Consider the following 25,067-nt stretch of genomic DNA (forward strand, 5'->3'; position numbering starts at 1 on the left):
TGAAACTCCAAATCATTTCTATTCTTTGCTCAGCATTCATTATATAATGCAGTGATTGTGTTTATTTTGGCTTAAAACTCACAAATATTTCACAAGAAAATTCTTCTCAGTAGTGGTCATAACTTAGCTCTTTCGAGTTAGTATCACACGCAAATTTCAAACTGAGTGGCCTGGCTTGAAAAAATATACAAATTATAGCATTTGCTATCTCATGAAAAAGTCTTAAATGTCTGATTCAAAAATGCCATTGTGATTATAAGGTGGCGAATTATGAATGAGGCTGGTGGGGGAGAAGTGCTGAGAACTGGGTCTTGCATGGTTTCATGGGTAAGTTAGGACACATGCAATAAGATTTTTTGACTAATTTCTCCTAAGTGTGCCTCTTCTCTTGTTTTCTCCCACTGTTTTCTCAAATGTCTTGGCAACATATTAATATATTACCCTTTAAAATGTTGGGAAGAGTACTTTGGGGAAAATTACTCTTCTTGTTCTTCCTTAACCATACATCTGGGGTGAGATATGAATAATTCTGATCCCCAACATTGCACTCTTTCTATTATAATATATTGCCTTCCAGTAATTTCTTCTGGTTTTAAGAGTCAAAAGAAACTCCACTTTTGCCATACTCCAAAACCTTTTTCTAAATTTAATTCATATATTTGATCAAGGGATTAAAAAAAGGCTAAAACTTTTGTCCTCAGTCTCTAAAACACCAAAATGATTCCTTGACCAAAAAAGACATTTGAAATGCATTGAAACAAAAAGACTATCTCTTTTTACCACACTTACATCTTCCCTCAATTTTATTTTAAAAATATTTACTCATAATAACACTAGATCTTTATACCATATGATATGAAAAACAAAAGTAGGGGAGTGAAAAATGGAGAGAACTAGTAGAATTGCAAAGACAAGAAAAAGAAGGAAGAGAAAAAGGGAGAAGAAACAGGATGCTGAGAAAATAAGAGGAGTAAGACAGAATCTTTTTGTTTTGTCCACATCTTTTGGTTAGAGGTTTGCTTTGAAATAAAATTGTTTATTTCAGTGCTCAATGATATTTTATTTCTAGGTAACTCCCTTCTGAAATAGGTTAATTACAGAGGCAATTAGTCTAGCACACACAGGATGTCACTATTCCCTTATATAAATAGAACTGGCACGCGTGTTTCAGGCAGAGAAAAATATCTGTAAAGACCAGATTTCAAAATGTAATAGAATTTTGTGCTATTTTGCCAGTTTGGGTTAAACTTCCCTATTGTCATCATCCTTATTTACTGAACAGCCTTTATGTTTTATTATCATCATAGAAGCTCTCTATGTAACTCGGAAGGTCTACTCAAATCATAAAGAAAATAATCCAAAATGGAAAAGTATTATGATATAAAGTATTTGAGTTGAACAGGAATAAGTTAAGGTCTTATTAGCAAGGCAAATACAGATAGGAAAGAGGGAGCTGGAACTGAAAAAGCTAATTCTACATCAGTTTAAACAAATGTTCTAACCTATGCAGTCTCCTAGGTTTTTTGTGCAATGACTTGATTTTACATATTCAGACTTTGGAAATTAGTAACTAGCATCCTTCTGACAACCAAAGGCTTCATAGCACAAGAGCTATTCTAAAAGCTGAATATATGTAGCGCTGGCTATCATGATCCAGTCCCGGGGACACACATGGAATTCACAGGAAAAGTTGTTAAATCATTAATAATGGCATCCATTTTAGCCTGAAACTCCTAACTACTGATTATCGCTTGCCTATTTATCAAAACCAAAATGATAAAGTGCTCTTCAAAAGAATAAATTGCCATATCTAGTACTAAATACATATTCATAGAGGGCACTTTGTCCTTCTTGATGGTGACTACCCAGGATGACAAAACTGCAAGACACTGATGACATGCTAACATCTATGGTTCATTAGCTCCCCGTTTACGGCGGTAACAGTGAAAGCAAGGTCTTTAGGGCAGATCCTCATATTAATCAATACATTCGTCTCTCTTCTATGGCCATAAAGTATTCTCCTCGGTTTGAGCAGCTGTCTCAAATAAGGTTTGCCATGGGTCACAACAGTGTCTGAGAGAGATACATAGTGACCATGAATACAAGGAAAAACACCCAAATTTTACTTCCTAATAAGGATGGTCACCTTGCATTCTTTTCATGCACAAAGCATTGCATACTGCCTACAAATAAACCCAGTAGAGTGTGTGCTTCAGCCATGGGGTTACTCCACCTGGGTTTAAAAATTGGCGCCACCTCTTACAAGCTGTTGAGTCATAGTAAGTTATTCAATTTCTCTCAATTCCCTCAGCTGAAAAATGAGTATACGAGTATCTACTTCACGAGGTACTTAGGAAGCTTAAATTAGATACCACATGCAAAGATCAAGAACAAAATCTGGCAAAACGAAAAGTCCTCAGTAAATGACAGTTGTTATAACATTCTGTAACTTATAAAAAGTGATGGAGTTTTTCTGATTTTACATCTGTGTGTGTGTGTTTAAATCAGGAAAGCTTGCATTTAAATTTAAGCTCCTGTAAGAAAATGCAGACATTTCATTGGTGGCAAAAGTCTACAGGATAAGTTAACTGAGGTTTATAAAGCCTTCTATCAGCAGTAGCATCATCCCCTAGGCTAGTCCGTGGAGCAGTCTCCTTGTGGTTTCAATTTGGCTTACCTGAGTATACTGCAGCGGCACGGCAGACACAGGCTTTCTTCTACAATGAGTCCAAGACTGATGACGTAGGGATGGGCAAGGGATGAAGTGATCTCCCTTCCAGAAGGTGAACGGTGGCACCGAGAACTTCTTAAAAGAACTTTTTTTAGTAAAAGATCATTGGCTTTACTGCTTCTATCTGACCTTTCTGCCCTATTTCCCCAGGGAGTTTGCTAGTGGGTGGGTAAGGGTAAGTCAGCTTTGCAGCTAAGCCAGCTAGGCAAATAAGTTGTTTTGACTATAGTGCCTACAAATATAGAGATATGTGCATAGGTATATTCTTTCCATGCATGCACCAGGATAGCTCCATGAAGTATGATAATTCAAAGTATATTACAGATTAAAGAGGAACATATTAGGATGTTTCCTTCTCCGTAACAACCAAATAAATCATGTTTGTTATTACAAGTCACACACACCCACACATATACAGTGGTTTCAAGTCTCAAACTCTTTACACTTGGGGATTGCCTGATGAGACTGAGTCCTTTTGGGCAGGAGAGGAACCTCTAGGTTTTAAAATTACTGCTCTTGTATCAATATTTTCAGCTACTGTAACAGCTGATTTGGACTGACTTTACGGGTAACCAGATCAATTGTGTAGACATTAATACTTACGAGGGCATGTGGAAAGGGAATCAGCCAAAACAGCCCTATAAAATCACTGTCAGAATGGACATTATCAACACAATAGAATTCTTCACAGCCCAGTTCTTCTTTACACAAATGAGGGCATAGAACAATTCAGATCAGCTCTGATGCCAGGACTGTGTGATCAGGTAGCGTTAATAACCAGGAGTAGCAGAAAATTGCCGTGAATCTGGCTGGTCAGTTATACGTTACTCTTTCCTTCTAACTCATCATTTTAAATGACTTTGGTATTTAGCAATTACTCGGATCTAATATGACCAATTATTCAGAGACATTTCTCAAATTCTTTAGGATCTCAGAAAATCACAGCAAGTTATCAAGGTGAAAAAATAAGGGCCATTAATATAACAGCATTATATACATAATAAAATGTCCTGCTCCACCAGTAAAAACCAGATGATTTGCAAAACTCCATTCCTCACACAAATGCAAAAAAAAAAAAAAAAAATGTAATTAAATACTATTAATTCTATTGTGCCAAGTCACTTGAGTCATGTCCAACTTTGTGCAACCCTATGGACTGTGTCCTGCCAGGCCAGGCAAGAATACTGGAGTGGGTTGCCATGCCCTCCTCCAGGAGATCTTCCTGACCCAGGGATCAAATTGATGTGTCTTATGTCTCCTGCATTGGCAGGCAGGTTCTTTACTTAGCACTGCCACATCATATAAATATACTATTACAAAAGTGTATACATACAAACAGTTTCTATTCTATTCTTACCTTTATCTTTACCCACTATTATCTAAATATTGAAAAATTTACCGGTGAAATGATGTCTACCTAAATTTTCTGAGTTAGTTTTACTAATTCTTTTCTGCTATTTTCTCTGCTTTTTCCTCTTTTTCCCCTTCTCTCTCTCACTTCTTTCTTGATTTTACTGGGCAAAAATTAGTTATAATTTAGCCTCTTTTTTTTTCTTTTTTTGCTACATACAGTTTCACTTTCCCCTCTCACTCCTTCTTTTTTCTGCCATCACCCCTGGAAGAGAGCCATAAGTCACCCTGGAGAGATGCCAGGGTGTCCTGATCTTGCACGGTCTGAGTGCCTCCGTGTATATCTCAGTGAGGCTTACCTAAGTCACCACTTACAATATTGAGTAGAAAGTGCAGGTTGGAATAGTCAGCATTTATAAGTCAGCTGGTTACATGATACAAAAATATATAGCCAACTTCAGAATTTATAGCAATAACATTTATGTATTGTGTTACTCCTAGAACAATCCAATTTATAAAGTGCCTATTGTGTATACATAAGGAACAATCATAAATCATTTACATTAAACAGTGTCAACTAGCAAAACATGACTTTCCCCCTAAATTCTGCACACTGAGATTAATGAGGTTTTTGAAAGGAAGCACACTAAAAAAAAAAAAGAAAGAAAGAAAAAAAAAAAAACCAACTCTGATTCATCCTAGGCAGATAACATATCCATATAAAGGAGCAGGTGTCTGTAGCATGATTTAGAAGACCTATGGAACATCTCTGGAAAATATTAACCTTCTCTGAAGTAGAGAGCCGTCCATGAACTGAGCTAGAAATGTGGCAAGAAACCAAGTCCGTCATCAACCTCAAGCTTTCTTTTATTTCCTTCTCGGTAAAGAATGGAATTACAACAAATAAACACAGAACACTTTAGGCCCTATTTGACCAGTTGTCTGACATGTTTTCATCTACAGGCACTGTGAGAAAACCTGAGAAAGAGCATGTAGATTACCTACTTTGTCTCTTTCACTCCTAGTTGGAGAAAAATCCCTATAAGTGACGAAAGCAATCAAGAGTCCTAAAGTGAAAAGCAAATATGTATGCAGATTTTTCTCCCTCTGTTCACTCCCTAGCTTATCCCCTTCAGACAAGCAGTCTACAGAAATCTATACTTTAGGGTCTTGAATTAAAACCCATTCCTTCTCTCTAAAAAGTCCTTCAAATAAATAATATGGAATGTTTTGACTGTTTACATCTGTAAAAGTATTTAATCTTATCTGAAACTTCACACCTACACAACTGAATTGGACATTATATAAGAAAAACACAATGTGAATTTCTCTTGCAGAAATTTGCTTCTCTATCTCTGTCTTTCGAAAGGATTACAGCAGTCAGAGTTTCTTTCTGCTTTAACTCACAACCTTAAAAATAACCATTGATTTGTTTTAGCCAAAATGGAAGAGTAACATTTTTATTAAATGTAAAAATATTTATTCCTTTCGGAAAAAAAACTTCATTGCTCCAAATCTACTAATGACTAATTTCTCTGTAATTAAAATGAAAACTGAATCTGAAAAACAGAGACAAATGTATAGCCAGAAAATCTATAAACTAGTTTTCATTGAATGAACTACCTGCTGTTTCCTGTTCACAGATAATTGACACTGTGTAGATAGGTTGTAATCTAGAAAGCAAAGCAAAACAAAAACCATACAGAGAGAGGGTGGTAACTGATCTACAAGCTTCTGAATTGAAATAAGAACTGATGGTAAACTGAGGTTTCCAGGAGAAGGGTTTTAAAAATAACATGCTAATCTGGAAAGGCAGATACACTATGGCCTTTGTAGAAAGATTCTGAACACTGGGCACCCTCCCAAACAGCTGTATTTCACTAGTATTAATTGGTAGGGGAAAATAGAATGCACTTCTTCACGACTGAGAGTATTAAACTTAACAAGGAGCAGTGACAACTTACTTCAGTCATAAGCAGATTTCAGTTAAAAAGCTTATCCATTCATGAGGAAGGGTGTTCAAACTTCAGAGGGTTTTGCTTGTGTAAAGAAACAAAAGGGAAGACAGAGAACTTTTCTTCAGTTAACATGTTTATTCTCTAAAATTATCTGGTGATCTCGGAATTCTTTCCTATTTTTGATTCACTTGAGAAGAAAAACTCTTGTGCTCAGTGAAGCAATTTAAAAATCCCAGGCTAACCCCTTCTTCTTGTCAATACACTGAGAAAACTATGTAAAAATAAAGCATAATTATGTCTCCCATCTGGGTTGCTGCCACTGTAGTCTGCATTCTTACAAGTTGGTTTCTTCCCAGTATTAATGAAAAATAGACAATGATTATGTAAGCATTTTTAAAGTACTAGTGTGTCCTATGACTGACCTACCTATATTTTCCACCAGTTCTCTCTAGATTTTTCTAATAAAATAAATTTTAAGGAAATAACTGACACGTCACCAAGATGTTCTAAAAAATATGGCTAGAAAGAAAAGAAATCAGCAACTCAAAAAGGATTTGGGGTCAATTATCAAAAAAAAAATTTCCTTTACAAATTACTTTATAGACCTGGTTAACATTTTTCAACTGAACTGCCTATACTGAAAGAATTTATGATACATGTAAACAAAGACTCCCAAAACAATACAAATTGTTGATTCAACATTGAAAATGTTCTTTTTTTCCTAATGGAAACCTAACATTGCCAGTAGGAAGTTCTTAACTTGAGTAAAAGATTTTTCCTCTTTTCCTTATACAAAATAATAGCTAAAGAAATAGCTTCAGGCTGACCTACTACATTTCCACTTTAGCTAATAAGAAAATATAACTTCTTTTCCATTTCTAACTTGATAACATCATTTAAACAATTAGCTAAGGATTGAGTATACACAAAATAAGTAAATTTTGTTCCTTTATTCAGGAAATGCCAGAAACAACAAATTTTCCTATACAGCTACGGATATCAGTGTTGGGTTTTGAGGGGTATTTTGGTTCTAGAAGGTACTGATTCAATGTCACTTTCAGAATATCTTAACCTGGAGTCCATATATTGCTATTAAACCTATAGGTTTTTGGAATTATATGTAAAATTTCATGTAATTATATGCATTATGTGTAGAATATACACACCATTGTGATTTTTCCTACAGCCAATCATTCTTTTTGACTACCTAGCATCCATGCACCCTCTTTCTGTGAACGGGACCCCATTTTCCTCTGTAATTCAACCTTAATGCCTAATTCATGGAAAATGATGAAGCTGACTCTATCTCCTCCTCCAAGAGAGATGCTGTTGCTGTTTAGAGGCTAAGTCGTTTCTGGCTCTGCAACCCCATGGACTGTAACCCACCAGGCTCCTCTGTCCATGGAATTCTCCCAAGAATACTAGAGTGGTTGTCATTTCCTTCTCCAGGGGATCTTCCTGATCCAGGGATCACTCCTGCATTGGCAGGCAGATTCTTTATCCCTGAGCCACCAGGGAAGCCCAAAAGAGATGCAGAGGATTATTCCGTGATCTAACCAACACGAATTAGTACAAACGGATTTTGATGGGTCTTCTGGGAAACAGTCTCTCTTTTTCTTGTTTGATCTGAAGCCTGAGAGGATGTTATAGCTGAAGCTATGCTGCTGCCACCATCCTGCTCCCAAATGAAGCCAGAGACTGGGGCTACATTAGTGGAACCTCAGAGGTAGAGAAAAAATGAGTCCTGTTTATAGTATTTTAATCCAGAAGTTAGATCTGTGCCCATATTTTCTTTCATTTTTTAAGGAAATACAATAATTTCTTTATTTTTTTAATTATGAAAGAATGATAACATATTTATAAATAGATTTTCTATACTTTAATAAATAACACACACACATGCACACTCATACCATCTTACTCCACAAATAAGCATAGTGACTTCTTCACCTTAAATTTTACTGGCATTCTCTGACCTTTTCTACCTAAGGTAAATTCCCCTCTCTGTATTCTTCATTCTGTTCATCCTACCTGTCATTAATCTCATTACCTATTGTCAAAATCATGTGCCATATACTAGTTCTAATTTTGGTACACAGGAATTCGGTCAGTTTTCCAGTCCTTTTCGGTCAAAGTTTGCAAAGTACAAGCTTACTTTTCAGGATAGAGGGACAGGGAGAGAAAAAAAGAGAGACAGACAGACTGAGAGAGACAGACAGACAGTGAGAGAACAAGGGGAACAGATTTTAAAAACTGAAGGTTCAAGTAGAGAGCCATAGAGTAAGATTCATCAATGATGGAACAAATCAAAATTCTGATTACACACATACAAAAAAATACATTTTAGTCAAGCAAATATCTATAGCATAGATTAGAAGGAAAAGATTTTCACACATTTTGATCTCTATTTCAACCAAACTTAGCTGACATAATTATGGAGCCCCTCAAAGTAACTGCTGGGGTTTAGTAGCACTTACCACTTCCTTTGAACTGGCTCTATAAATGCCAAGAGTGAGTATTTTAGATTAAATGAATAGATTAATAAACATCTTTGGAATATCCATTATTAAGGTTGATTTATGTTCTCTTGCCAGCAGTAATTCAAGAAAATGCCATGCTATTCAAAAAATATTGCACGTCACTCTCACTACTTTGCCAATGTTATGACACCATGCAAGTGTGACAATATCTATATTCTTTCACTGAACTAAGTATACACAAGAGCTGATAGATATTAAACCACTTTAAGTTTGCATGGGCATCAGCACAGAAAGCACTCATATTTATAACTCTGATAAATGGCCTTTCATTTGTAAATTTATAGTGTATCCATAATTTCTTTAGGGAACCAAGAGTTTCATTCAAAAAATTGCCACAACATTTATCTATCTAAAGATGATAGATATGGTTTATGAAATTAAATGCTTTTAAAAATTAAAATCATATTGCTAAGAAAAAGGACATGTTCTTTCGTGGTTTGCTCACATTTTTAGATGATCACAACTGCACTCTCAGCAGTTACAATATTTAATCTAAATAGAATATTAATATATTTATTAAATGTGCCCAAATATATTGTTGTATGGTTGTGAGGCATCAGTATGAACTACTGGGCATCAAGTTCACTTAAATTTACTATTTTATTTTCTAATACCATTCCTCTGCAGTAACCTTATGAAATATATAAAGTATCATTAGAATATAATATTTCTTATTTATATTTAGTACTAATTACTAATTACTGTATTTAGTTTTTCAGGACTGCTCCCAGCAAACTTCATGGCTTATTGTAAGCATAGACTATTAAAACTATAACAAATAAAATTACTTAAATAACATGTATATTTGCCAAAACATCAATGTTAACTAAACAAGGAGTCCTACTTTTAATCCCAATAAACACTTTGTTCAGTTGGAGAAATCAATGAAGGAGAAAATGAAAGATAACAATTAGCACTAAAGTAACCAGTAAAAAAAACAGTAGTCAAGGTTCTAAGTGCAAAAAGGCAAATGGGGAATACATGTAAATCCATGGCTGATTCATGTCAATGTATGACAAAAACCACTACAATATTAAAAAAAAAAAAAAAGGCAATGTACCCCGTTACTACTTGTGATTCATTTGTCATCATTTACTACCATGAGTAGGTAACACACACAAAACTCAGTGCTTCGGTTCTTTCTAGAGTCATTGCTTCTTTTTAATCTATCTTATTATTACAGAATCTAATCCAAAGAGTGAACCTTAGTTATTTGATTTGGTTATATGAACAACAATCTCCAAATTGCAACTTTCTTTAGCATTAGCTCATCCACTCCAAAAAAAATGTTTCAAATGCTTTCAAAATTTCTGTGCAACATATATTTCTTACATATTGAGTGCTCTGTATTCTGCTTTAAAACCAGATAATAATCAAAATAAGAAAAAACAAGCAGTTTACATACCCCTGTGGACCGCTAACTCCTCGTTGGCAGGCACATCCTCATCATCATCTTTGGGTCACAGGTGGCCAGCACAGCACCTGAGACACAATGTATACCTGTGAATGTGTCTGAATGAATTAAATGATACAGTGGGTGACTAGAATCCACTTGGATGGTATGAATTCAATAAAGCAAACAATCTATCTACCTAACCTCTTCCTCTATATTCTATGTTATTAAAGTTTCAGTATATGAGAACATTATGAGTATATGAGCAGTATATTTTATTAAAGTAGCAGAATGTATGAGCATACATATGTCATATATATATACATATATATGTATGCATGTATGAATGTATGTATGCATGAGAGCTGGACTATAAAGAAGGCTGAGTGCCAAAGAATGGATGCTTTTGAACTGTGGTGCTGGAGAACATTCTTGAGAGACCCATGGACTGCAAATAGATCAAACCAGTCAATCCTAAAGGAAATCAGTCCTGAATATTCACTGGAAGGACTGATACTGAAGCTGAAGCTCCAATATTTTGGCCACCTGATATGAAGAACTGACTCACTGGGAAACACTCTGAGACTGGGAAAGATTGAGGACAGAAGGAGAAGAGGGTATCAGAGAATGAGATGATTGAATGGCACCACCAATTCAATGGGCATAAACTTGGGCAAGCTCCGGGAGATGGTGAGGGACACAGATGCCTGATGAGCTGCAGTCCATGGGGTCACAAAGAGTTGGACACAACTTGGTGACTGAACAACAACAACAACATACATTCTTAAGGCTTCCAGTGTGGCTCAGCAGTTAAAGAATCCGCTTGCCAGCGAGGGAGACACAGGAGACTCAGGTTCAATCTCTTGGTCAGGAAAATCCCCTGGAGGAGGAAATGGCAACTCAAGCCAATATTCTGGCCTGTAAAATCCCATGGACAGAGAAGCCTAGTGGGCTATGGTCCATGTGGCTACAAAGAGTCAGACACGACTGAGGGACTGAAAAAGTGAAAGTGAAAGTCACTCGGCTCTGTCTGACTTGTTGCGACCCCGTGGACTGCAGCCCGCCAGGCTCCTCTGTCCATGGGGTTCTCCAGGCAAGAATGCTGGAGTGGGGAAGCTGTTCCCTTCTCCAGGGGGTCTTCCCAATCCAGCAATCAAATCCAGGTCTCCTGCACTGCAGGCAGATTCTTTACTGGGTGAGCCACCAGGGAAAGTATGCATGCATATATTCTTTTTTTTTTTCATTTATTTTTATTAGTTGGAGGCTAATTACAATATTATAGTGGGTTTTGCCATACATTGACATGAATCAGCCATGGATTTACATGTGTCCCCCATCCCGATCCCCCCTCCTGCCTCCCTCCCCATCCGATGCCTCTGGGTCTTCCCAGTGCACCAGCCCTGAGCACTTGTCTCATGTATCCAACCTGTGCTGGTGATCTGTTTCACCCTTGATAGTATACTTGTTTCAATGCTATTCTCTCAGAACATCCCATCCTCACCTTCTCCCACAGAGTCCAAAACTCTGTTCTGTACATCTGTGTCTCTTTTTCTGTTTTGCATATAGGGTTGTTGTTATCATCTTTCTAAATTCCATATATATGCGTTAGTATACTGTATTGGCCTTTATTTTTCTGGCTTAATTCACTCTGTATGATGGGTTCCAGTTTCATCCATCTCATTAGAACTGATTCAAATGAATTCTTTTTAATGGCTGAGTAATATTCCATGGTGTATATGTACCACGGCTGCCTTATCCATTCGTCTGCTGATGGGCATCTAGGTTGCTTCCATGTCCTAGCTATTATAAACAGTGCTGCAATGAACATTGGGGTGCACATGTCTCTTTCAGATCTAGTTTCCTTGGTGTGTATGCCCAGGAGTGGGATTGCTGGGTCATATAGCAGTTCTATTTCCAGTTTTTTAAGGAATCTCCACACTGTTCTCCATAGCGACTGTACTAGTTTGCATTCCCACCAACAGTGTAAGAGGGTTCCCTTTTCTCCACACCCTCTCCAGCATTTATTGCTTGTAGACTTTTGGATAGCAGCCATCCTGACTGGCGTATAATGGTACCTCATTGTGGTTTTGATTTGCATTTCTCTGATAATGAGTGATGTTGAGCATCTTTTCATGTGTTTGTTAGCCATCTGTATGTCTTCTTTGGAGAAATGTCTGTTTAGTTTTTTGGCCCATTTTTTGATTGGGTCATTTATTTTTCTGGAATTGAGCTGCAGGAGTTGCTTGTATAATTTTGAGTTTAATCCTTTGTCTGTTGCTTCGTTTGCTATTATTTTCTCCCATTCTTAGGGCTGTCTTTTCACCTTGCTTATAGTTTCCTTTGTTGTGCAAAAGCTTTTAAGTTTAATTAGGTCCCATTTGTTTATTTTTGCTTTTATTTCCAATATTCTGGAAGGTGGGTCATAGAGGATCCTGCTGTGATTTATGTCAGAGAGTGTTTTGCCTATGTTCTCCTCTAGGAGTTTTATAGTTTCTGGTCTTACATTTAGATCTTTAATCCATTTTATTTTTGTGTATGGTGTTAGAAGGTGTTCTAGTTTCATTCTTTTACAAGTGGTTGACCAGTTTTCCCAGCACCACTTGTTAAAGAGGTTGTCTTTTTTCCATTGTATATCCTTGCCTCCTTGTCGAAGATAAGGTGTCCACAGGTTCATGGATTTATCTCTGGGCTTTCAATTGTGTTCCATTGATCTATATTTCTGTATTTTGCACACACATATTCTTATATGTTTGAATTATAACTTTATCCTGAAAATCAATTCTCAAAAATAATTGTTTCTAAATGCTTTGTTGTTGTTGTTTAGTTGCTAAGTCTCGGTCAACTCTTTTGTGACCCCATGGAGTATAGCTTGCCAGTCTCCTCTGTTATAGAATCTCCCAGGCAAGAATACCGGAGTGGCTTGCCATTTCCTCCTCCAGGGGATCTTTTCAACCCAGGAACTGAACCGGAGTCTCCCGTGACTCCTGCATTGGCAGGTGGATTTTTTACCATGTCACCAGGGAAGCCCCTTCTAAATGCTTATTCCATTACATATTCTCATTGTCTCTGGTTTTGGTGGAGGTCATAGAGCCCAGAGTTTGAGATCATGTACATCAGAGTTATGCTGACATATGTTCCAACAACACAAGAGAAGACTCTACACATGGACATCACCAGATGGTCAACACCAAAATCAGACTGATTATATTATTTGCAGCCAAAGATGGAGAAGCTCTATACAGTCAGCAAAAACAAGAACAGGAGCTGACTGTGGCTCACATCATGAACTCCTTATTGCCAAATTCAGACTTAAATTGAAGAAAGTAGGGAAAACCACTAGACCATTCAAGTATGACCTAAATCAAATACCTAATGATTATACAGGGGAAGTGAGAAATAGATTTAAAGGACTAGATCTGATAGACAGAGTGCCTGATGAACTATGGACAGAGGTTCATGACATTGTACAGCAGACAGGGATCAAGACCATCCCCAACAAAAAGAAATTCAAAAAAGCAAGATGGCTGACTGAGGAGGCCTTACAAATAGCTGTGAAAAGAAGAGAAGCAAAAAGCCAAGGAGAAAAGGAAAGATAAACCCATCTGAATGCAGAGTTCCAAAGAATAGCAAGGAGAGATAAGAAAGCCTTCCTCAGTGATCAGTGCAAAGAAATAGAGGAAAACAATAGAATGGGAAAGGCTAGAGATCTCTTCAAGAAAATTAGAGATACCAAGTGAACATTTCATGCAAAGATGGGCTCAATAAAGGACAGAAATAGTCTGGACCTACCAAAGGCAGAAAATAGTAAGAAGAGTGGCAAGAATACACAGAAGAACTTTACAAAAAAGATCTTCACAACATAGATAATCACAATGGGATAATCACTCAAATAGAGCCAGACACCCTGGAAGGTGAAGTGAAGTAGGCCTTAGGAAGCATCACTATGAATAAAGCTAGTGGAGGTGATGGAATTCCAGTTGAGCTATTTCAAATCCTAAAAGATGATGCTGTGAAAGTGCTGCACTCAGTATGCCAGCAAATTTGGAAAACTCAGCAGTGGCCACAGGACTAGAAAAGGTCAGTTTTCATTCCAATCCCTAAGAAAGGCAATGCCAAAGAATGCTCAAACTACTGCACAATTGCACTCATCTCACATGTTCATAAGGTAATACTCAAAATTCTCCAAGCCAAGCTTCAGCAATGTGTGAACTGTGAACTTCCAGATGTTCAAGCTGGATTTAGAAAAGGCAGAGGAACCAGAGAGCAAATTGCCAACATCCACTGGATCATTGTAAAAGCAAGAGAGTTCCAGAAAAACATCTACTTCGGCTTTATTGACTATGCCAAAGCCTTTGACTGTGTGGATCACAATAAACTGTGGGAAATTCTGAAAGAGATGGGAATACCAGACCACCTGACCTGTCTCTTGAGAAACCTGTATGCAGGTCAGGAAGCAACAGTTAGAACTGGACATGGAACAACAGACTGGTTCCAAATAGGAAAAGGAGTACGTCAAGGCTGTATATTGTCACCCTGCTTATTTAACTAATATGCAGAGTACATCATGAGAAACACTGGACTGGATGAAACACAAGCTGGAATCAAGATTGCTGGGAGCAATATCAATAACCTCAGATATGCAGATGACACCTCCCTTAAGGCAGAAAGTGAAGAACTAAAGAGCCTCTTGATGAAAGTGAGAGGAGAGTGAAAAAGTTGGCCTAAAATTCAACATTCAGAAAACTAATATCATGGCATCGGGTCCCATCACTTCATGACAAATAGATGGAGAAATAGTGGAAACAGTGGCAGACTTTATTTTTTGGGGCTCCAAAATCACTGCAGATGGTGACTGCAGCCATGAAATTAAAAGGTGCTTACCCCTCGGGAGAAAAGTTATGACCAACCTAGACAGCATATTAAGAAGCAGAGACGTTACTTTGCCAACAAAGGTGCATCTAGTCAAGGCCATGGTTTTTCCAGTAGTCATGTATGGATGTTGAGAATTGGACTATAAAGAAAGCTGAGCACCTAAGAATTGATGCTTTTGAACTATGGTGTTGGAGAAGACTCTTGAGAATCCCTTGGACTGCAAGGAGATCCAACCAATCAATCCTAAATGAAATCAGTCCTGAATATTCATTGGAAGGACTGATGTTGAAGCTGAAATTCCAATACTTTGGCCACCGGATGCAAAGAGCTGACTCATCTGAAGAGACCTGGATGCTGGGAAAGACTGAAGGCAAGAGGAGAAGGGGATGACAGAGGATGAGATCATTGGATGGCATCACTGACTCAATGGACATCAGTTTGAGTAAACTCGGGAGTTGGTGATGGACAGGGAGGCCTGGCGTGCTGCAGTCCATGGGGTCACAAAGAGTCAGACACGACTGAGCGACTGAACTGCGCTGACACATTTTCAAATCTTGTTTCCACCATTGACTATTTACAAGGTTTTGGATAAGGCATTAATCTTTCCACATATCAGTTTGCCTTTAAAACAAAGACAAACGTAGTGACTTTTTAATGAGATTCAAAGGATCAAAAGAAACAATGCATACACACTGCCTGACACACAGTGAGCCCTCAAGAAGTAATTATAAAGTACTATTTGTATTCTTTCCTCCCCCACCTCCCCCCACCGCCATTATGAACAGCTAACCTCACCCACAGAGAGGGACTTTCCTTTGGCTATTAGGGAAGTGGTCTCTAGGGCCTGAAAGTGTCCTGTAGGACAGGAATGTCTTTGCTTGCCTGAGGGATCTGGCCACGGGGCCTCTCAGGTGGCACTAGTGGTAAAGAACCTGCCTGCCAATGCAGGAGACCCAAGAGACACAGGTTTGATTCTTGAGTCGGGAAGATCCCCTGGAGGAAGAAATGACAACCCACTCTAGTATTCTTACCTGGAAAATTCCATGCACAGAGGAGCCTGGCAAGCTTTAGTCCATGGGGTGGCAAAAAGTGAGATACAACTAAGCGACTAAGCCCAAAATAATCTAATAATGTGATTCCATGATGGGAGCTGTGGGTCATGTGGTATCAATTTTGCCTCCAAAACTACTTGGAGACTGAAGGTATTAGCCCAGCACTGATGTCCATAGACTATCAGCCCCACGAGAGGTATGTGATCAAATCCCAGTAAAAACTCTGGACACCAAAGGCTCAATGAGTTTCTCTTCTTGGCAATGCTCCATGCATACTGTCACGTGTCAATGCTGTGAGATTAATACGTCCTGCCTCCAGAGAGTAGGACAATGAAAGCTCTGTGGTTGGGTCTTCTAGCCTCAAATTCAACATTTATAGACTGCTTTTCCTTGGCTGTATCTTTTCCCTGTAATAAGCTGTAACCATGACTATAACAACTTTCACTGAATTCTGTGAGTACTTCCAGAGAGTTTTCAAACCTGAGTGTGGTTTTGGAAAACCCTCAAACGTGCATTTGGTGTCAAAAATGAGGGTGGTCCTGTGTGGAGGACTCCTTGGAACTCTGTAGCTGACTAAATCTACAGTTGGTTAAACTCTCACATTTTCTTTCTTTAGATCTAGAAAGCCCCAAAGCTTTGAAAGATATCTTATTTTACTACTCAAGTAAACTTAACAAAACCCCCATTTAACAGTGAAAATCACTTTAAATTGATGGTGTTTATGTATAGATTGTATGTTGGTTTATTTTTCCATGTACAAACAATAAAATCCTACTCCAGTAATAGACAGAGAAATATTCTGTTTGCTTTAGTTACATGAACAGCAATACTATTTAGAAATAAATGAGTCCCACACAAGTAAAATTTCTAAAGATCAGTAATAGTAGCTCTGTTAAGTTCAGATATTAGAAAGTTAACTTAAGAGGTACACTGGTTAAAAAAAAAAAAAAGAGGTACACTGGTTTTCAAACAAAATATTAATTAAATCACAGGCTCCTTTTGCATCTCCTAAACACAGTACTCAAGAGGCTGTTTACAACCTTTTTCTTTTTTTTTTTTTTTTCAAATATCAGTTTGGTAGGCAGAATTTTAAAATGGTCCCCAAATTCCCCTCAACTTGTGAACACATTTCTTGGCATAATATCCAGAACTGTGAATATGATGGGTTTTATTCCCATGAACAGGTTGTATTATATAACACAGTGGACTGTAAAACAGGGAGATTATCTGCATGGGTCTAACCTAGTCACATGTATCTTTTAAATCTTGGTCTAGAGGGACTTCCCTGGTGGCCCGGTGGTTACAAATCCACCTTCCAATTCAGGGGACATGGGTTTGATTCCTGATCAGGGAATGAAGATCCTACATGCTATGGGGCAACTAAGCCCATGTACCACAACTAGAGAAGCCCGCTTGTTGCAACTAGAGAGTCCTGCGTTTCTGCCGCAGGAACTGAGGATTCTGTAGGTATTCTATTCACTGCTCTTCAGTCTTTCACTCTGAAAACAGTATCAGTTATGTGCTAGGTTTGGTTAATCATATAAATCCCAGTTACCATTACCAGTACTGAAAAGTCATAGACGCACTCTGAATAAGAAACCCAAAAAAAGGTACTATGTCATATGCTATAGACTGAATATTTGTGTCCTTCACAAAATTCATATGGTGAAACCTAATATCCAATGTAACAATATTAGGAAGTAGGGCTTCGGGGAGGTGCTTAGTTCATGAGTAGAACCATCATGAAAGGGGTCAGTAATCTTATCGAAGATACCCCGAAGAGCTCCCCATCTTTCTCCTTCCACCAGATGAGGGCACAATGAAAAGAGAAACATTTAGGAAGCAGGCTCTCACCAGAAACTAACTGTGCTGGTGCCATGATCATGGGCTTCGCAGCCTCCGAAGTGTGAGAAATAAATTTCTGTTGTGTCAAGCCACCCAGTTTATGATATTTTTGTTATAGCACCCCATATGGACTAAGACAAAAATGTATACATTGTCTTTTCAATAGATCATTTGGAAAACTCAACTCTCTATCTCCTATATGGAAGGTGTTGAGAAGGTAACTCTTAAATATGCTGTGAATTACCTCCAAATTTTCTTGGGCCATTTTAAGGGTAGGAGTAGGCAGTGACTGTACCTTCTTGAGGCTTATGTGGGAAACCAACATATGCTCAGTGCAGAAGACACAGAATCTCTAAGTATCTGAAGTGAGATTGGGGGTCACTTAAAAAGACTCTCCGAGTCTTCGTAAAACATGCTGCAACAATTGCTCCCTGTCTCATTCCCTTTTCATTCATTTACTATAACACTGCCACATTATTTTTTATAAAACACAAATCTTATGTTGTACCTTTACTGAAAATGAACAATTTCAATTATTTTCAAGATAAAGTCATTAGTTCACGAATACACTAAATATTTTAGGGCTTCTCTGGTAGCTCAGACAGTAAAGAATCTGCCTGCAATGCAGACCTGGGTTTGATTCCTGAGTTAGGAAGATCCCCTGGAGGACGGTATGGCTACCCACTCCAGTATTTTTGCCTGGAAACTCCCATGGACAGCCTGGCAGGCTACAGTCCATGGGACTGCAAAGACTTGGACATGACTGAGCATCTGAGCACTCAGAGATTATGAATGGTTACGTCCTCTTGGGAGAAGCTAACACTAGACCTAATCCCTTCTGTGGGGCAGAATCTACAGAATATATACCCCATGGAGGAAGAGTGTTCTAAATTGAGAGCAAGATCCAGGCTTGGAAGTGAGGACTAACCTGTACTATCCATATATCTTCAGTCTACCGTGTGATAACTACTCCTTTCTCTCGAGCTCTCTATCTCAGTTATGAGTTCCTGGGCACTCAGCCCAGAGGTGACCCTCCAGAATGCAACCTGGGAGATCAAATACTAGTTAGAATATAGGGGCTGTTTATCAGCTTACTTAGTGAGACCACAATCTTGAATGAGAGAATTTGAAAGTGAAAAGCAGTTTCAAGATTTTGAAAACATTCCCAGTGAAAATGCAAAAGCAAACTGTAGGTCCTAAGCAAAGAGAGACAGTATGGGAACTCTCGTGTATCTAGAGAGGGAGAGAAGAGACATCATGAGCAAGGACAGAGATAGAGCTCAGAGGCAGGCCAGGCTTTCCTGTATCATGGCATTTAACCTATAAGGAGGTGGGGCTGGAGAATATCAGCTGGACAAAAGGCACCCAAGGGTCTATGGGCTGTCAGTCCTCTTTCACGGACATTACTTGCTGGGGAGGGGACAGGAGTGGACACAAACCTCTCAGGGAATCCTTCTTGTAAGTCTTACAGCTATCGAACCTGGTGAGGGAGAAATGAAAAAACAGAGGGTGTAGGAGCGAGGAGCCTCAAAATGTCTGAGCTCTGTTCCATCTTCCCCAGTCCCAACACACACACAACACAGTACAACACAGAGGAGGATGGGGAAAGCCCTGGGGATGGGGAAAGGAAGAGGAACCTCAAGCTGAAGCCTACGGGAGGCCTGCAGCAGCTGCTCCAGCTCATATCCAGGTGGGGCTAATTGCATCAGCAGGACAGAGGCCCACAGTGGCCAAGGGAAGATGCCAAGAAGGATACAGGGGACAACGCCAGGGCCAGCATGCATACATGTGACCATGTGATGCTCCACACACCACTACCAGCTGCAATGAAACACAATTTCCCCAAGGATTTGTTTTTGTTTTTAGTGGGGCTGGAGTGGGGTGGCAGGGGACGGCACAGATGTGAGCAGTCATCCTTCTCAGGGTCATGTTAATACAGGGTTTCCATCTGAGAGGAAGGTGTCCTTACATTTTATACCCATGGTGCCCCTCTCACCCTACCCCGCTCCTGGGCCTGGACAGGGAAACAAAGATCAAATTAACAAACAGATGATTTGATAGTAAAGACTGAGTTATTTCATGCTATATCAAGTTTGCTTTTTATTACCTTTCAATCTGCACAGTAGGGTTGGGACTCAGGAGCAAGAATACATTATGGGAACAGCTCCATTTTCTTTGTACATTAGAGTAGAAGTGATAAAATTTGACCCAATTAGATGTGTCCCAAAATTATTGCAATATCATATCAGATTATTTTCCTATTGTGTGTCAGTGGCTCAGTTATGTCTGACTCTTTGCTACCCCCATGTACTGTAGCTCTCTAGGCTCCTCTGTCCATGGAAATCTTTAAGCAAGAACACTGGAGTGGGTTGCCATTCCCTTCTCCAGGGGATTTTCCCAACCCAGGGATCAAACCAGGGTCTCCTGCACTGCAGGTAGATTCTCTACTATCTGAGCCACCCAGGGAAGCCCATTTCCTTATTTAGATTACTCAAATTGCCATAAAAATCTTTTTTTTCTTTATACTTCTCGAAGCAAATCAGATCCACTTCTTCACATACTGTTGAAAGTTACACATTAGCTCACTCAACAAAGCAACCAAGAACATCACTTTTTTATAAGGGTTGGTAAGAAAGATGACCACTTATACTCCTCTGCCAGCCCCAAGCATCTTTTCTACTGTTCTCTTCGGAACTCTGCCAAAAACACACATGATCTAAAATCTTAAATTGCTATAAATCTGAAATACTAGGGTAATTTCCCTCATTTAAACCCTTAAAATATGTTTTCTTTGTGGTTCCTTCTACAAATTTCAAGAACTTTCACATGTTCCATTTAATAACTCCATAGGTACATGCATGCTAAGTCGCGTCAGTCATGTCAGACTCTTTGTGGACTGTAGATCGCCAAGCTCCTCTGTCCACGGGATTCTTCAGGCAAGAATACTGGAGTGGGTTGCCATATCCTCTTCCAGGGAACCTTTCTGACCCAGGGATCAAACTCCAGTCTCCTGCAGCTCCTGAACCACAGGTGGACACTTTACCGCTGAGCCACTGGGAAGCCCAACTCCATAGGCCTTGGTAGCAGCACTGCACTGGCATTCTACTGACAACTATAATTAGAATCTGGAGACTTTACCTCCATCTCTATCTGCTAGCTGAGTGTTCTGGAACAAGGCACCTGATCTTTTGGGGTACTTAGTTCATCACATTAAAGGGTGGTCTACACAATTCCCAGAGTTCCACCCTTCTCTGATATTTCCACCATAGTAGATGGTAACTTCTCATGCTATCTTTTTTTTTTTTTCATTTATTTTTATTAGTTGGAGGCTAATTACTTTACAGCATTGTAGTGGTTTTTGTCATATATTGACATGAATCAGCCATGGATTTATAAGTATTCCCCATCCCGATCCCCCCTCCCACCTCCCTCTCCACCCGATTCTTATCTCATGCTTTCTAATTCATGAATGTAATCACAAACAACATTAACTGATTTGCCAATCATGGCAGAAGAGCTGGTGGTATGAGGAGCAAGAAACAAGAACTTACAAGAAGACTTGGATGATTCACAGTAATCATAATCAAACACTTACCATGTGCAGTAGTTTCTATGAACAATCTACAGCCTTGATGTACTCTTTTCCCGATTTGGAACCAGTCTATTGTTCCATGTCCAATTCTAACTGTTGCTTCTTAACCTGCATACAGATTTCTCAGGAGGCAGGTATTTTCCACAGTTTGTTGTGATCCACACAGTCTAACGCTTTGGCATAGTCAATAAAGCAGAAATAGATGTTTTTCTGGAACTCTCTCTCTTTTCCAATGATCCAGCGGATGTTGGCAATTTGATATTTGGTTCCTCTGCCTTTTCTAAATCCAGCTTGAACATCTGGAAGTTCATGGTCACGTACTGTTGAAGAGTGGCTTGGAGAATTTTGAGCATTACTTTACTAGTGTGTGAGATGAGTGCAATTGTGCGGTGGTTTGAACATTCTTTGGCATTGCCTTTCTTTGGGATTGGAATGAAAACTGACCTTTTCCAGTCCTGTGGCCACTGCTGAATTTTCCAGATTTGCTGGCATAGTGAGTGCAGCACTTTCACAGCATCATCATTTAAGATTTGAGATAGCTCAACTGGAATTCCATCACCTCCACTAGTTTTGTCATAGTGATGCTTCCTTATGTCCACTTGACTTCACATTCCCGGGTGTCTGGCTCTAAGGGAGTGATCACACCATTGTGATTATCCAGATCATGAAGATCTTCTCTGTATAGTTCTGTGTACTGAGTGTCTGAACTGAAAAAACAGACACTGTGCTGAGTGCTCCACATGTTGTTGTTATTATTTGGTCACTATGTCGTGTTTGAGTCTTCGCCACCCCATGGATGGCAGCACACCAGGCTTCCCTGTCCTTCACTATTCCCCGGAGTTTGCTCAAACTCATGTCCATCGAGTCAGTGATACCATCAACCATCTCATCATCTGTCTGCCCCTTTTCCTCCTGCCCTCAATCATTCCCAGCATTATGGACTTTTCCAATGATTCAGTTCTTCACATCAGGTGGCCAAAGTATTGGAGCTTCATCTTCAGCATCAGTCCTTCCAATGAATATCCAGGGTTGATTTCCTTTAGGATGAACTGGTTTGATCTCCTTGCAGTCCAAGGGACTCTCAAGAATCTTCTCCAGCACCATGGTTCAAAAGCATCAATTCTTTGATGCTCAGCCTTCTTTATGGTCCAACTCTCACATCTGTACATGACTACTGGAAAAACCATAGCTTTGACTCTATGAACCTTTGTTGGCAAAGTGATATCTCTGCTTTTTAATACTCTAGGTTTGCCATAGCATTCCTTCCAAGGAGCAAGTGTCTTTTAATTTATTACATGTCATATCTGGCTTCATTCTTACAACAGCTCTATGGGAGGGGTACTTTTATTATATGCATTTTACAGATGATAAAATTGGTACAGGAGATTCAGAAATATGCTCAAGGTCACAAAGCTAGAAAGTCTCTAGTTAACTATGAAACTCCTACTAGTTGCAATCGAAACAAACCCAACCAAACACAGTGAAAAGCACAAGACAAAAGAAATCCCCAAATCATTGTACATTAGAAATGTTCAACATAACCATTTCTGGAACTAGTTAAATAAGAATTAAGAAAAGTTATTGCTCAAAAATTTTATTTTCATGAGGTAGTAGTATACAAATGTATGCAAAGTTAAAATTAGAAAAGACATAATCATTTTTCATTCCTTCTATGGGTAAGGAAAATCAGTTATCTAGGGGAATGGCAGGACTGTGCCCAGACCCCAGATCCCCTCTTTTTCGACCCAGTGCTCTTTTTTAGTGTGTTCCTAATCCTTTTGGAAAGTCAATAGTGGTTGACAGTGCAGACTGTGATGCCAGAATGCTGTTTGAATTCTTGTTCTCATTCACCAGCTGTGTCATCTTATGCCTCATTTTCCACATGTGTAAAATGTCATGATTCCTACCATACAGTGTTGTTGTATTACACTAATTAATACATACAAAATACATAGAACCATCCCTATGGACTGTAGTCCGCCAGGCTCCTCTGTCCATGGGATTCTTCAGGCAAGAATACTGGAGTGGGTTCCCATGCCCAAGAACTTAAGTTTGGTCTTTATTATTACTACAATAGCACATTTGAGGGCGGCGGGGGGGCAGTGAAAGGGAAGCCAAACATCAATCGGCACCCAGAAGTACACAGAAGAGAATAGAAAAGGCATGTTAATACCATTTGAGATATCCCACTCTTTCCATCTAAGAATTCTATTCCTTAGCTCTCCCCAGCACACCACATAGACAACTGGGAGTACATTTTTGTCAAGACTAGAGATAGAGGAAATGCTGAAAGAAGTAATTTATGAGCCAAGTTTTAAGGAGGATTCCTAGCTTCCAGACTTAACTTTATCATTTTCAACTGAATTCTAAAAAGTCAGGTCAGGTCTCCAACTCCAGTTCCCTTCTCAGAACTTTCCTATAAGCGTGATACTTCTGGAGGGTTTGCAAGTTTTCATTAATAGCTGTAGCCAAGAAGGAGATTTCTGATCTTAATTTTAATCATTCTAACCCAGTGAACAATATATAACCTTTAATTACCAAATCTTTTGTTTTCTTGTTTTGCATCAGATTTCCTGCCATTATTAACTTAGGCATGATTATAGGAAAACACGTGTAATTTGCAATTCAAAACAGTCTCTAATCTTAAAAGAATTTCCATGGGTGGACGAAATGGCGCACAAGTCCCCTAGCTCTGTCCCCTGCATAGCCCACCACTTGCTCAAGGGATCCTAACTCATAAAGGAGAGGCACTGTACAGCTTTAAAATGACTTCATTCCCATATTTACATATTTTTAATAGGGCTATGATGAATCTCCTTCCGCTTGACTCCTATTTTGAGCTGTGATATTTTAATCTCCATTCTTGCTGCAACTTAGCAGATGAATGTGCAGTGTGACAGAGCTCAGAGGAAATAGTATAAATAAAGCAAAGTGGAGCTATGACATCTCACATTTTATAGCTTTTTTATTGTAGCCGAAGCATAAACAGAGCACAGCTGTGTTATACTTACCGCTGTGAGCGCTCCCTCCATCCTCACCCCCTATTGCTTTTAAAAAGACAGAGCTCTTATTCAGAAAGCTTTGGCTGTGGGTAGCATGGCCCCACCAGGGACAGCCTCTACCCCAAACCTCTACCTTTGACTCATTTCTGCTCCTCCAGATGTAGATTTGTGGAGTTCCACATCATCCCTCTGACTGAAAAGCAACATGCCAACCACAGCCCAGCCTGCCCAGCAGCAGAAGCACCGTACTCCTACCTATAGGAAGACGGCTCCAGAGCCAATGTTCACTCAACACATGCCTGCTTCCCATGTGGCTCAGCAGTAAAGAATCCGCCTGTCGATGCAGAACACGTGGGTTCAAACCCTGGGTCAGGAAGATCCTCTGGAGAAGGAAATGGCAGACCACTCCAGTGTTCCTACCTGGGAAATCCCATGGACAGAAAAGCCTGGTGGCTATAGTCTATGGAGTTGCAAACAGTCAGACATGATTGAGCGACTAAACAACAACGACACATACCCAAGGACTGAACCCAGGTCTTCATTGTAGGCAGATTCTTTACCATCTTAGCCACCAAGGAAGCCCAAGGCAGGGGGTAATAATTCATCAACACTCAATAGGAGACACATAACTAGCTGGAAGTATTCAAAAGAGTGCACACTCTTAGTGAACGTCCCTTTTGGAGTGAAAAAGCTGTATTTTTCACTTTCAAATGAACTATTAGTCATGTTTGG

At 39.2% G+C, this 25,067-nt stretch overlaps 1 protein-coding gene across 4 annotated transcripts in view; it reads right to left on the reverse strand.

Moving 5' to 3' along the window:
- SOX5 (SRY-box transcription factor 5) overlaps window positions 1-25,067 on the reverse strand; it is a 1,090,001-nt gene that overhangs the window by 872,736 nt on the left and 192,198 nt on the right. For 3 of the 4 annotated variants that reach the window (XM_070453774.1, XM_070453775.1, XM_070453773.1), the window contains exon 3: window positions 9,985-10,061. The exons of the other annotated variant lie outside the window; for it this stretch is intronic. The gene's annotated coding sequence lies outside the window, so the exon portion shown is untranslated. The remainder of the gene's footprint in view (window positions 1-9,984; window positions 10,062-25,067) is intronic. 4 annotated transcript variants of the gene reach the window in all.

This window comes from Odocoileus virginianus, chromosome 23 (genome assembly GCF_023699985.2).
Source record: "Odocoileus virginianus isolate 20LAN1187 ecotype Illinois chromosome 23, Ovbor_1.2, whole genome shotgun sequence".
NCBI classification, from domain to species: domain Eukaryota; kingdom Metazoa; phylum Chordata; class Mammalia; order Artiodactyla; family Cervidae; genus Odocoileus; species Odocoileus virginianus.